We start from the raw sequence: 15,289 nt of genomic DNA on the forward strand, positions 1-15,289 counted from the left end.
ACCAAACTTGTCAGATAGCTTAAAAGGACAAGACAAATAGAAAGCAGAGTATATGGTATAGATTTTATGTTTTGTCTTCACAAAAAAGCAGTAGAAATACTATTGACTGAAACAATATTAAATGTTTTTACCTTTGTCATTTTAAGTTAACAACAAGCATTTTGAATTAAGACATTAGAATAATGTCTAATTACCCTAGAGCACTTAAAAATTAACAGTGAAAAAAACTAAAACAAAAAGCCAACATCAAAGCAGAAATTTGAATGGACTAAAAATTTCCCATACAGTTCCCACTTAAAATGTTTTCTTGCAATGTAGAACACAGATGACATTTCTAGCATGTAGTGCAATTCTCATTGAAAACATTTAATGAAGACATTTTATTGTTTTTAATGTGATGCTTTTAACGGATGTGACTTTTCTGACTGTGTCATTTCATCTGACACACTTATACAAAGACTACCTCAACCGAACAACCCTCTAATTATTGCCATATGTTAATTAAATGTTAACTGAAACAGTCATTCTGAATCATCTTTAGAATCTTAATAGCAATAGTGCTTTATTTTTTTTTTTTGTCCTGCAAGGACAATATACAATTCTGGGAGTTCTTATTCTACCATAATTTTCCTAGTGCATCAGTAAACAATACTGCTGACAGAGAAGTTACAGTGCGTGAAGGGAAGAGTAAACGAGATATATTTGTGAAATTTCTCTAATATTACAGGGACAAATATACTTGTACCTGTAAAATATATAAAATGCTTGGGAGCTATTCTATAGGATTTGCTCTCCATAGCAAATCACTTTGAAAGAAAAAAGAACAGAGGAAGCCAAGAAAATTTCTTTGCTGGTAGAAGGACAAAATGTCCTCACAGTAATTCTGTACTTGGAAGAAGAAAGAGCTCTCCATTTGGTTTTTGCATGCACACCCTCCAAATACAGGTTCTTATTAACTCTGGTCTGGTTTGGTCCTGATATATCACAGAAACTTCCATAAGGATTTGATGCACCCTTTTTAAAGTAAATTGCATCTTCATTTGGGTGACAGCCTCATACAGCTGAAGGGCATCCACAGTTTAAGACTTTAAAAGGGACATTTACACATTCTATTCTCATCATTTTGAAAATGGGCCCATCTAACTTAAAACTTCGTAGTACTCTAACTTCCAGCAAAAGAAGGGAAGCCTCCTTATCAGTTGTTGGCCATCAGGGTAAGAATCTACAGACTGTTTTTTGGCCTCATTTTCTAGGTTCCATCCTTAAACAGTGCTGGCCCATTCTGACAAAAACAAATTGCCAAAAACTGGCTTTAGAAATATAAGTGTGCGATAATTTGTTTGGAGGGTTTGTTCTACAGAGCAGGTAAGAGAAGTAATACTGTTCTTAGCTGACTTTTTATTTTTTTTGGCATACTTAATAAGATATGACAAGTCTTGACAGCCAAGTGGAAACCTGTCTCAAAAAAAAAAATTTGAAAAAAAAGAGAAAAAGAAAAATAATTTCTGTGTGTTTCTGTGAATGAAATTTAAGCTGATACAGGAAAGGGTTCTAGTATACTTGTGATGTTTGCTTTGGCTACTATTACATAAAATATTTCAGTGGTGAAATCAAAGGTTAAATGCAACTGGCAGGAAGTTGTAGAGGTGAATTGCATAAGGTGTTTCTGAATAACAGGCATTTACAACTCCACTATTGCTTCTGTTCAGAGTACTTGGGTGTGTGGTACAGTAGGGGTATATAAAACGCAAATTTTAGAGTTTGGTGTGATAAATTTTTCAGATCGAGACGGTGCAGATTTACAGGAATAACTTTTATTTGGAAGTATAAATGATGGTATTTCATCAGTTTGAACAACAGAGTATTATATATTTCTTTTTCTAGACCCACTTTCCTTTTGAGTTTCTCCTGTTAAAGCACTTCAGGAAACAACTAAAGGAACTTATATATGGCTATTGCACCTTATTGAAACTGCAGAATGAAGTACGAAAGCATATTTGTTGATGTTTGTATATCTCTGTAGCTTATTTTACACAATTAATATTTGCAGTATTCTGTATAAGCCAGCCCAGAGTTCAGTAATGACCAACTTAACTATGGAATTGTTGAAATACGAAAAATGCTTTGAATGTATTTGGAATCATTGCTTTTACTACACAATGTGAGTACAGATAGGAGGCTTTTCTTTCAACTTGGGCAACCCACATGCAGAGCACCTACTGAGATAAGACACTTGATGTTTAATACATGTCCTTGTTAAGATTTTCCAAACTGAATGCATTCCACATATTTCTCTTGACCACTTATTTCTGGAGGTTACTGATCTAGCTGATGAGCAATGGTAACCTGAAGAGCCGCCTCTGTGAGTTTCACTCTCAGTGTGTGAGATATATTAAGCTTGCATGACAAGGTAATTTAAAAAAAAGAAAACAACCAACCAGAAATCCATAAGCCACACTGGGAAGAGGAATGCCTTTCAGTGCTATGAAGTAACAAATTGCACATTGTGAGGTGTATGGCGGTTATTAAGCAGCTTAGAAGAGTAAGGGAAGATTTTCCACTGAAATTGGTAGAAGGAATTCTAATAAGCAGATTCAGCTCATTTCCTAATAATCTGTAAACATAAATAAATAAATAAATGATCACTTAGTCCTAGTCACTATGAAAGGCAGGGAAATAATTTTAACTCTCTAATAATTTTTAGCATTTGGTTTAATTCTGATCTATCATAGGCAGCTTTTCTCCATTGTATTATACACCTTTTTAACACTAAAGTTTTGCAGATCTTCCAGGAAAAGAGGGAGAGAGTCCTTCTTGGTGTGACACATCACACTGAAGTAGTACTGAGACTATGCAGACATCACATTTCCTATGGTGTTTTTCATTCAAATATAGGGCCCAAAGGCTTTCTGCTTTGCCCTGAGACTAATATGGACTTTGTGAATATTGTGCAGTCATTTTATAATGAACAAACACAGCAAAACTAAAAAAAAAAAATAATCCATGCAAAAGCTCTATTAAATGTAAATAGCTCTATTAAAAGCTGTCAAGACACGGTTGTCTCACAAATGCTAGCTCAAGTGCATCATAATTTTAAGTGTCTTTTAATGCACTCCGTTATATAAATTTCACATGGACTGAATGAAACTGGGATTCTTGTCAGTTCCACTGAGTATATTAACATAGCTACACAGGAGTTCACCAAGGCGGCCAGGGCTCAAGAAGTGTTTGGACAACACTCTCAGGCACAGAGTGGGATTCTTAGGCCTGTCTTGTGCAGGGCCAGAAGCTGGGCTTTGATGATCCTTGTGGGTCCCTTCAAACTCAGGATATTCCATGATTCTATGACTGGCTGGAGACTGATTGCTGAAAGAAGGCCCATAACACCAGGCATTATGTAATTAACAACACATATAATAAAAAAATCCCCAAGATTCAGGGCTTTTCCTCCTAGCTTTCATGTTCTGTGTTTGCAACTCATTGCAATACATTTTCTTAGCTTTGTCAACAGTCACTAACTAGAAGAGTTGGTCAATGAGTATTTACCATAAAGCACTTTGCTTACGTACCAAAGTGTGGCATATGAAAATATAATTTAACTAACCAAACAAAACTAGTATTTACCATACTATATGTTTGGCATACAAATAATATCTGAAATATTTTTATTGTGCGTTAAAATTACTAGCTGTTGTTCTTTATTGTGTTTTATTCCTTTATTAACTGACAACTAACTTTTAGTTTTATATGAAATAATCACTCACATTTTAATGTAAAGCAGTGAAACTGGACATTTTCTTCATTTAGCTCTGGAGGCAGTGTCAGGGAGAATAGCTGCCAAGCAGTTCATTAAATAGTGTGTGCTTATTACTAATTCTAATTTGGACCACAGCAACAGAGAAAATTAGTTTTATTCAGCACCTAGCAACATCACTAACATTTAGAATCACTAACTAAATGCCTCTGATGTTTGCAGGAAGAGTAGTTTTTACTACTGTTAACCATAGAGAAGTGGTAATTATATTTCTGCATTCCAATTCACCCATCATCTGGACATTCTGCAGTTAAATCCCTTTGAACCCATGTAACTTTGGGTTTGTTTGCTGGGTTTTTTAAATTATTATGTGATACGTCTCTCCAGCACATTACAAGATCCAAACAGAATTCCTTCTTCTGCAGAGTTTTTCAAATTAGGAAATCTCATTTGTTCTTACATACTAACCCTGCTTCTGTGCTGGGCTGTTGCAGATCAGCTACTTAATAGATGTTCCCAAACTTGACAGCTTCAGGAATATTTTCATAGGATTCCCACTGTTTCAGGAAAAGGAACAGCAGCTCTTTTTTTAAAAAAATATCATCCACTCCATTCTTAGGGTGATTTGGGGAAATTGTGACAGATTTTACTTCTATAAGATATTCTAACAAAAATATGCCCAGGGTTTGAGCTTGTTTTGAACACTTTTAATAGAAAAGGTTGATTTTTAATGATTCTGAATTTCAAAGCTTACAACTTTAAACAGATGATGGCAGCTGCGTAAAAACCTTGGTGTTTAGTAAGAGAAAGCAGAAATTCTAATTTTCACACAGATACTGGCCTGTATAGAATGATCACTTTATGCTTTGCTTACCTGGTATCAAAGGGTCTGTTTGCAGTGAAAAGAAAAAGAAAAAAAGATAAGGAATTGCCAACCATGCAGATCTGGTGCCTGAATCATCCCAAGTATAATACAAAACAATTCAAGACAGAAACAGCCAGAAGACTCAGGGGCAGGGTAGGAAAAAGCTGTGTAAATACAGGCCTGGGATAGAAGCCTCCAAATTAAATTATAGAAGAAAATTAAATATACAAAGTCTACATGGGACTGAAAGAAACAGAAGGCAAATTAAAAACAACATTAAAAGAATCTGAAGAAGGAAGGCTAGGAATTTGAATTTGATGAGCAAAATGAGACATGTCCAGTCCTTGACTGGAATTCAGGATTCCTCTCCAAGTGTAATGTTTTCTTATATTATTGCCAGAGGCTCTCTAACATGCAATTTATAAAACAGCTAAGAATTCCATCATATTACCATAGTAAATTCAAATTTAACTGACAGCTAAGAATCACCCAATCGTGTATTTCTGCCCTTTATTTAAAATTTGAAAGTTCAAGTTGTTGGTTTGAGGATTTTTTATGTTATTTTTCTCTACTATATCTAGTCCTGTTGACAGTTGATATGGTTTTCCACAGTGAAATTCCCCTTCAATTCAGATGAAGAATACAGGATTACCCATTTTCTACATATGGTTTTCCTGATTATCTGGTGATTCCAGATGTATAAGAGCAAAAATCAGTTTTATTTTGGGCACTAAGCCAGTCTGCCTTTCCAAATTTAGACTCTAATTTTTTGGCATCTGTTCTGTTTTGAGAACAGCTGGGGCACTAGTGGTACAAGTTATACATGTTCCCTGAGTATATGCATCATAATAGTGAGACTTAGATATAGGGAGAGTTGGAATTTATGAAATTTTAAAGAACTTGTTTCTGATTTGTGATGGTGGCTTGAATATTTTTTTTTCACTCATGAATAATAATTTTGGTGACTTGTGAGTTGACTGTTCATTTGAGTAAATATGAAGTGGAGCACACTATGAAGGAGAGATTATATAAATATCCATGTTAAAAATGTAGAATAATTTGATGCATCTGTGTTCAGTCCTGTCTCTGAGGTTGTGTAACTCAGTGTATCTCCAAGCAGCAGAAATAATTCACTTCTACATTTACTGACCTATAGCATTCAAATGAAATGATACTGCCATAGTGTTAACATTATGGACTTTTTTTCTAGGAAAATACATGTTGCTGAGGGGTGCTAAGGCCACCATGTGTTTGTATAATACATTTGGTTTTGATGCACATACTAGACAATGTTATATATACACCAGAAGTCCCTTTAGAAAGATTTACTTAGTTAAACTGCAACATTTTCACTTACAGAATCTATTTTGTAGTTCAGAAGCTGGTTTTAGTATCATTTAGTATGATTCAAAGCCACCAGAATGCCCTCCTATATAACAAAACCACACCTTTCTGTGATTTATCACTGAAAACTACCCAAGTCCTTCTTCCTAAAAGTCTTGCTAATGCTTCTCAGAAGGAACAAAGGTCTATGGAATAAAAATTAGTGGTGCTAATCCATTAATTTAGCAGGATGATTTTGAGAGATAAGAAATGTATTTAATAGCATTGCTAATTGTCTTTATAAGACATTTCATTGGCAGGCCTTGAAAGTGTGCCAAACTTGTCCAAGAATTTCTTCATCTCTGAAGCTGTGTTGTATGTTACTGGATGCCTTGCAAACATGTATCTGTGTACTTTTCTGTCTTATCACCTTAGTTATAATTTCATGTCTTGTTTCCTTTTTTTAAAAAAATGCAATTTGCAAAAAAAGAGAATACAGTGCCACTGGTACAACTAAGCAGGAAACTGAACTCACCATTCTATAGCCAAAGCTAAAGACTCTATGACAGAAAGCAAACCCCTAGAGGTCAGTATAATCATAAACATTAATAGAGAAATCTAAATTTAGTAATGTTAAAAATAAAATAAATCAACCACAGAAAGGAGCTTATGTTGAGGTTTTGACATGTCCTTGAGTGACCTCTCTAAAGCCGTGTTGAATACCACTAGTGATTGTTGGGAGTACAAGCCATCCTTGTACATCAGGATACAAGGTCAAAAGCTTACCCAAGCAGAACTAGAGCTCTGAGAGTTAGTCACCTTGGTAGCCAAAAGTCAGGAAAGGGATGAATGGATCAACTTGAAGGTTTAGAGCCTCCAGGGATGGGCTGGCTGGTGCAGAGAGCAACAAGGAGCATCCCAGCCCTTGTGAGGTAAGAGGGATAGTGTGGAGGTGAAAGCAAGCTGACTTTGGAGAAGGAAACTAATCAGAAAACAAGTTAAACTGTGCTTGCCACAGTGTCTCGGACAAGATGACAAAGTTTGCTAAATGTAATGGCCCTGCTATCCAAATTAAAGGGATTAAGCTTTTATATTAGTGACAGCTACAGAACAGACACTGTGTTTTGTCTGTGTGTTGCAAACACTGTCTCGAAAGAAGTTTTCTCATACACCAAATGGAAACAGATCTAGAACAAAACCCCATTTCATAGTATAAACTGAATTGTTCTGAGTCTTTTGCTTTAATTTATAAACATTCTACACTATGTGTGGTTGGGAAGCAGTTTTATGATGTGGCTGTGCTCTAATCTTGCACATATTGATGGAACAAAAACCTGTTGATTACCTACATTCAGTAATTAAATTAAACCCCAGGTTAATTCACTACCAACCAATTTACTATGACATGAAACAGCAGCAACTTTGCAAGTGTCACAGATGCTGTATCTAATTATGCAGCAGATTATTTGGACTTCTGGGTTTTTCATGGTTCACTAAAGTTCTGCAAACATGGAACCCAGGGGAATGTGCCATAATTTGACAGCAAAGAGAACAAAGCATGTGCCATAAAGGTGCTGGGAGTTCACTCTTCTCATGTTCATGTTTTGCAAACTTTGTAAAATTCATATAAAGCAGATTTTCCAGAATGTGTTTAAAGCATTTAATAGGTGTGTCCTTTATCAACAAAGTGTAAAGCTAATTCTTCTGTGGTGTTGACAAGTGAGGCAATCTACAGATACTTAGGGCTTGGTTCAATTGCCTCAGCAAAACTCCCTCATGTCATTTCAGACACTGGAGAATTTGCACGGGCCTGTCAGATGTGATACCCCAAGAAAATAAGGAAGACTTATGCCTTTTTGGATTTGCATAAGAATGCCATGTGAGAAATCCTTTGCTATCTCAAATGTTACTAAATGCATGTGTTTAGGGAACCGATTCAACTTTTCTCTGTTCGTATAGTCCCTTAACACTAATGCTCACTGGCAGCATGTGAAATAACTAATTTTTATCCCTTTTGTTGGTATGGACTTATCTCATTACCCCATTACAGTAGTTCTTTGTGTTAACTTCATTAAGTTTTCAACACTACTTTTGAAAACAATATTCCAAAACAAATTGAATAAGAGCTTAGATAACAATGGCTTCAAAAGAGAGCATTAATCAAGACCTAGCCCCTGGTGCCTGAATAACTTTCAAAAGGAAACAACAGTGTTTGTCTTGCTTTTTTTTTCCTCTGTTCAGATTGTCCAAACTGAACTTAAGCCTGGGGCAAAATGAGCTTAAAAAAAAAAAATGGTGAGACTGAGTTTAAAAAAAAATGATGGAAAGAAAACAATATATATAAATAATATAATCTCTGAGTCAAAACAAGTAAGAAGGTCTATATAAGATTCCTTATAGCTTTACAATGCTGTAACAACATTGACTTCTAGAGGACTATGTTGATGCAATTGAGAGCAGAACTGGTCCGGTGCATGATACTGGAAAAGCCACTGAATTTACTTCACAGACATTTTTGAAATATTAACTTTAAAATAAACTAATGCCCATTGCTGAAAGTACATTGTTGGCAACATGCTTGAAAGGAAACTTTTTGTATTTAGAAAGATATTTTTCTCTTTTCCATTTTTGTGACTGAAATAAGTAATATTGTTTTTACAACGTGACACTTATTTCAAAAGCAACTCAATATGATGTCACTAAGAGATGATCAACAAGTGAACTATAGAATAAACAGCTAGAAAAGAGGAAATAATAACTGATTAGACTGAAATATTATTTAGTATGGCTACTTATATTTTTGGAGAGCACATGTTGTCAATGAGACTGAAAAGGCATTACTGATTAAATTCACTTATTAATAGCTTAATTTTTTTACTATACAAACAGGTATTTGTTGTAAGTATTAATTAAACCATTTGATTGAAAAAGTTGCATCTTGTCTTCTCCTACACAAAGAGCTACATGTATCAGAAGGATTTCTGTATATTCATGGGACAAAAAATAATGTTCTGTAGCAGTATGCTGTACAAAATAACTTCACAACAGAGTAGTTCACCTTTTTTGCCAACACGACCCTTTCTATATGCAGATGTTTATGCAAGGAAACAATATTTTAGATCCTCTAGCTGGGCTGCCTGGTAAAGTGAAATGAAAGAAACACATTGATTAAAATTTTTAATTCTTCATTCAGTATTTACCAAAGAGTCCAAAAAAATCTTCTTTAATGTCTGCCTGTAAATTGGTGCTATACATTATTAGCTAATATGCTATAGAGTGCAATCTGAAAATTAATAGGTACGAAATAAATATACATATAATAGTTTAACAGTATAATATATTTTAAAATAATCTCACATTTTTCACTGATACCTAAAAATCAGAGAGAGAGCTGTCTCTCTCTCCCAGAAACACAAACACACATTTTTGTGTTTCCCAGAAACACAAACACACATAGATCTACCTGGCGAAGATAGAAGTCAACCTGTTCCTGACATGTCAACACAAGAAACTCTGTCCCAGGCTCAGAATCTATGTCCCTCTTATTTAGGTCCTGACTTTTGCCAGGTCATCTGCAATTTCAACAGTTTAGATGTGGTATTTTTCATATATGTGATTCTTTTTGAAGCCCCTTTCTCACGTGTGTGTCTCCCACACATTTTACCATTATTTATTTTGCAAGATATTTGTCCTAAGGAGAAGCAAATTGACTGAAAACAGATGAACTGAAAACAGATGCATGAAAACTGGTTTTGTTTTTTGTCCCTATGAAGGTCAATGACAATCACAGTGCCTGGGGGAGCAGTTTCCCAGGCAGCCCATTGGGTGACATTTCTTCCATGCTCTTCGTTCCCACAGTTAATGAAGCTGACCCCAAGCCCATGGAATCACTGAGAATAGTACAGTTATCTCCTCTGTGTCTTAGGTCAAGTCTTCCAAGTCTCCAAAGAAACCATTTGTGACTGGTACAGGTTTATTTCGTTGTGTCTCTTATGAGCAGGGAGAGTGGTTTTATTGATTCATGTGGCATGATCCAGCAAACATGTGACAGTGGCCTTGTGCCAGCAGGATTTCAGGAGCACCTGCTGCTCCTGCCACTTCTCCTGAGCTTGTGACCTCAGCTGTGACAAGGAGACAGCTGAGAGCCTTCTGTTCTTTTTGTCTGTACTATTTCTTCTGCCTTCATCCCAGATCGTCCTTAGTTAAATAATGTAAAAACTGTGAAGACTTAGCCATATAGAATCTGCATTTCTTGTGGGTTTCCTGTAATTTTTGTAATACTGCTCTAGCACATGTATCGTGTTAGCCAGACTGGGTAGGCTGGTATTTTTTTCCTGTTTGTCTGTATCTACACTGTGGAAGACTGGCATATCTGACAGGAATAGTAAAATCTGATGGGATCCACAGTGCTTTTCTCCCTCATCTCAGCACTGGTGATGCTGCTTAGACAGAAACGAGAATTCCAGAAGTTCCCCACTGAGGATTTGTCATGTCTTTTTACTGTAGCTGCCTATACTGAATGGAGAAAAAAAAAAGAAATCAAGGCAGAAGAATTTGCTGATTATTCTAAAATACAGATGAGTTTGCATTGTTAATTTGAACAGACCCCTTTTACTTCTCCAGATGGGACAGATGGAACTCTGCATTGAGCACAAATGGAACAATTGGTCTGAATAACCTTCATTTAGTAATGCAGCTATTACAGCCATGATACTGTAAAAATATGAGGCAGAGCAAAATTTCCAAGTAAGGTAGTATTTTTTATTAGACCAAAGCTAATTAGTTCAGTTAGAAAAGAGCATCAAATTTGAAGGCACACAAGCCTTTCTACAGATTTGAAACTGCAGTCTTTACCTGAGTTCTCTCCTATGTGCAGTATCCCAGAACTGTCCTTTAGCCATACTGAAGTAGAGCTTGACTTTTGGAATATTTGTCTTTCCCTTGCCACTTCTGTTTAACTTCCTGAAGTGATTGGTTTTGAAGGGTTATCTACGTTTCCTCTCTGAGAGCAGACTTTATTATGTTACACAGTCAAAATGAAACCAGAAGCAGCACCGAAGATGCTCAGTCCATGTTTTTTTACTGTCTTTCTTCTTGCGATTTCTATAGAGTTTAATGGTGTTAGAAATTTCTTTCTCTTGGAAGCTTGGAACTGAATAGGTTCAGGGAGAAAAATCTCAGTTCTTCATTTTTAAAGATATTATATAGGTATTTAACTGGACAGAAAATTCAGGTGTTTGGTTTGGAGAGGACTGACTGTTCAGCTCAGAGTGGTGGAGTACTTGTATAGTCTAATAATATAGAAGAGCAGAGTGATTCCCTCAGTCCCTGAACTAGGCTGCTGGATGGAACTGTGATATTTTCTTCTGCTCCCCTGACAGTTTGCCTTTTGCTGAGTTAACCTATTTGTCTTATACCTGTTTTAAGGCAGAAGTTCCCTGCACAGGCTCAAAATCTCTAAAGTAATAGCTGTGCTGTTACAGTGACTGCCAGCAGCTGGCAGTGAGGGTGCATGACATATAGGATTCTTGAGCTTATTATTCCTGAGAGTCCCTTAGAGTAGAAGAAATATTATAGCTCTGCTTTTCTTTTTCTTTTCTTTTCTTTTTTTTTTTTTTGTAGAAACTGAATTGCTTGTTCTTTTTTTTTTTTCTTTCCAACTTTTTGTAGGAAGTCTCCTAAAGGAAAACCATGGGTTGCATAAAACTCCATCTGCCCCAGCTGTGATAACCTTTTTGCAGACACTCATAAGCATAGAACAAGAGTTAAGGGACTGGTACCTTGGGGAATACATTTGAAATCCTGCCAATTTAGCCAGTTGCCTTCCACTCCTGAATTAGGCTCCAGTCTTGTCAGTCAAGGACAGCATGGCAGTGCAGCAAAACGGGCTCCAGGAAAGAAGCATTTCCACTGTAAGAAACTGATGAATCTACATTAGAGTATTTGATTTGCATAGGTCAGCAATTATTTTTTCTTACTTTGTAGGGGTGATTTTACATGGGAACAGAGGAACTAACAAAAGCTTTTGAGTCATCTCATCTAATCCTCAAAAACTGTAATTCTCAAGCCCTGACAAAAAATGAAAGCACTGAACTTCAAGGTTTGGGTGTGGGGTTTCCACCAGATAGTGGGATGAATAGAAGGGAACTGTTTTCATAACCTGGAAAGACAGTGCTTAATGTTGAAGACAGAAAATGTAAGTCTCCTCCTCCCTCCGAACATTTATTTTCCTTGAAAAACAAACAAGAAAACAAACCTCTCCATAAAACAAAACCAAAAGCCCCACAAAACAAACAAAACCCAGAAACCAACACACTTCATTTTTAGCAGTGCAATAATGTTTCAAAAATTCAAAGTGTCCAAATGCCTAGGGCCTGGGATTTTAAGTTACTCCTTTTCAAGAACTCCAAAATTATTCTGAAAGTCTTTGGTATCTTTATTCTCTGATTTACGTTTTCTGCTGAAAAGAAACTACAATGTAGCTGCATCATAAGAAGTTTGAACTCTGTAATTTGGATAGGAGGCACAAGATTTGGAGTCTTAATTTACAGGTATCAAAAAAATTGAGAGCTGAGTTAGAGTCTTGAGAAAGATAAAAGCTTTCAGGATTTTCAGAGAGTCAGGAAAGAAATTTTTTATGTCTGTTCCAATTTTTTCCAAAGATAATAGGTGATCCTTCTCTTCTTTGAGCTTTAAATTAGCTGTGTTTTGAACTAGATCTTGTTCAGGTTGGCTTTCTTTTCAAAAGATCTGCTATTCCTTTTTTAAATTCAATTCAAACCTTGAAAATGTTCTTATTGATGTAATAAGACACACACATATATATATATATAAGTAATCATAGAAGGGTAGATTACACCAGCAGCTGAAACTGTTCTCTTTTATGGAAGACAAAGAAAGGATGATGACAATAATAATGCCTTATTTTATTTATTTTGCAATATATTGTAATATAATGAAGTACTGTAAGGTAATGAAACATTCCATTGAGAAAAAAAGAAGAAAGGAGATAATATGTTTATAAAATTGGCACAAGAGGAAACTGAGAGAAATCCTCAGGTGTCTCCATCATCTAAGCAGGTCATCACAAATTTTTCTGTTAGGACACTTTAGATCTAGATGTGCTATGTGAAAATCCAATTTTTTTTCATTTATTTTAATGGAAGAATTGTAGGAATTTTTATGCGATTTAAGTGCCTATGTGTCTTCCCACTTACTTTGCTGAAGAAAGAATAGACAGAGAGGTGTAGTTCTTTGAAAGTAAACCAGGTTGTAACTGAAGCAGGTTAAGCTGAACCACAGCAATGTAGTTCTTGGCCCACGATAACCATACTAGATAATAAGGTGAAAGCTGATAGAATCATCTATATTTACCTTAGGTACCTGGTCATTGCCCAGAATGATTAATAAAAACCCCCTATAAGATTTCTAGAGATACTCTAGTCAAATTATTTTCTTAATTCCATGGGAAAAAAAGTTTCTCTCATACAATAAATTAGGAGACTTTGAAAAAAACTATGATCTAAATAGATTTAAAGAATTGTCTGTCCAAGTTTCAGTATCTCAGCACTAAAATAGGTAATGAAATAAATGTGAATTGCATAGTTTTTTTTTTGGTTTGTTTTTTTTTCCAGTAGAACAGACATCTAAATCAAGAAACCTCAAAACAGCCCTCTGTTTTGGTAGAGCAATGGCCTGAAAAGAATTACAGCATCAGTGCTGTAATTGTAATGGTCATTGTCAGTTTTTGTAAGTGTCAGTTTTAAACTTATATTTGTGGATGGCTATTAAACAATATGAACTCAGAAACCCTTTATCCCAAGTTCTGGACTTACTATAACATCTAGGACCAGCTTAAAGGAAGCTGTGAAGTACAGGTACTAAAGGAGAGGTGGTCATATTATAAGTTTTCAGTTCATATCTGATAATCTGATAATCCACGTATTTTGAAGTGGTAAAACTTAGTCCTCAATATATGAACCAGTCACCAATTCTGAGGTGTTGGCCATGGTGAGAAAGGGTTAAATGTGATTTCCTACCTGACAAAGACTGATGATTCCTCACTGGAGCCAAATACAAGAGAGAGAGGAGTTAAGAGGTGAGAAAGAAGAATCTTGGAGTGATTTGAGCAGGCCTGAGGCAAGAGGCCTAGGAGCATTTAAGTCTGGCAAATATTAATTGGTTCTTGAACAAAGACAAGCCCACAAAAGGGCAAAGTGTTTACAGTCACTATGGACATGACATATGGAGACATGTACCTGTTTTCCATTTATTTTTGTGGTATTTAAACTTATCATAGTGTCATTTAAATGGATGTTTAAATGTTTTCTTTAATATTGATAATTTTCTAAAGCAAAGGCTTTGGTTCCTATGCATTGGATTGGAAGGGACCTCAAAGATCATCTTGTTTCAACCCCCTGCTGTGGCCAGGGACAACTTCCACAAGAGAGGTTTCTCCAGGTTGCATCAAACCCGGCCTTAAACACTCAGGCCAGGAAGTCTGAAAAGTCTTAGAACAAGCCCTATTACTGCTGAAAGTGATAACATAATACTGCTTATTGCTGTGAAAATCAAGGGTTAATAAGTTCTCAACAAAATTTCTGTCTCTTGGACCTGCACAGTAAACTCAAAGGTACAACAGACACTGTAGGTACCTAAGGTGTCCAGGTCAAGACATAACTCAGGAAAAGTAACAGTGTTAGCAGCAAAAATACTTAGGGTAAATGTTCTCAAAACAACAGAAATTTAATTAATGACTACTTGTCCAAACACTCCTCGGAACTACTTTTTATATGGTAATGAAAAAATCAGATGGCAGAAGATTGTGGTAAACAAACACAAATGCTCTCAAAACAGCTGGGAATTATATTTTTCCATATATTTCCATATTATGATTGGAAGTGTCAGCATCACTGATGGTGCTAAAATGATGCTGTTGATAGAAGTGATAAGGGATTATTATTTTTTCTGCAATTTTTCAAATTACTAATTTATGTTTTTTAATTAAATATTTATATACAATTTTTTTCAGGAGAACAACATCAAAAAAATATCTGCACTGGTCAAAATAGCTAAGATAAATATGGATATCACCGGCAGATTCTCACGTTGATTACAGAAAATGAGTTCAGGTAGATCTCAATTGCAACCTTTTGAGCTGTTGCAGAGGAAGGAGCAGAGGCCATGACAAATGAATTATCATTAAGATCATTAAATAGTGTGGTTTCTTTGAGAAGGTAAGAGAAGGCTTAAATAAAAAGGGTCTAATGTTAGTAGTTAAAATTAAATTTAGAAAATTTAAGGAAAAGCTTTTTCTTTATATACACAAAAAATATTCTGTATTGTCC

This window comes from Myiozetetes cayanensis, unplaced genomic scaffold (genome assembly GCF_022539395.1).
Source record: "Myiozetetes cayanensis isolate MyiCay16 unplaced genomic scaffold, myiCay2020 scf4, whole genome shotgun sequence".
Taxonomy (NCBI): Eukaryota; Metazoa; Chordata; class Aves; order Passeriformes; family Tyrannidae; genus Myiozetetes; species Myiozetetes cayanensis.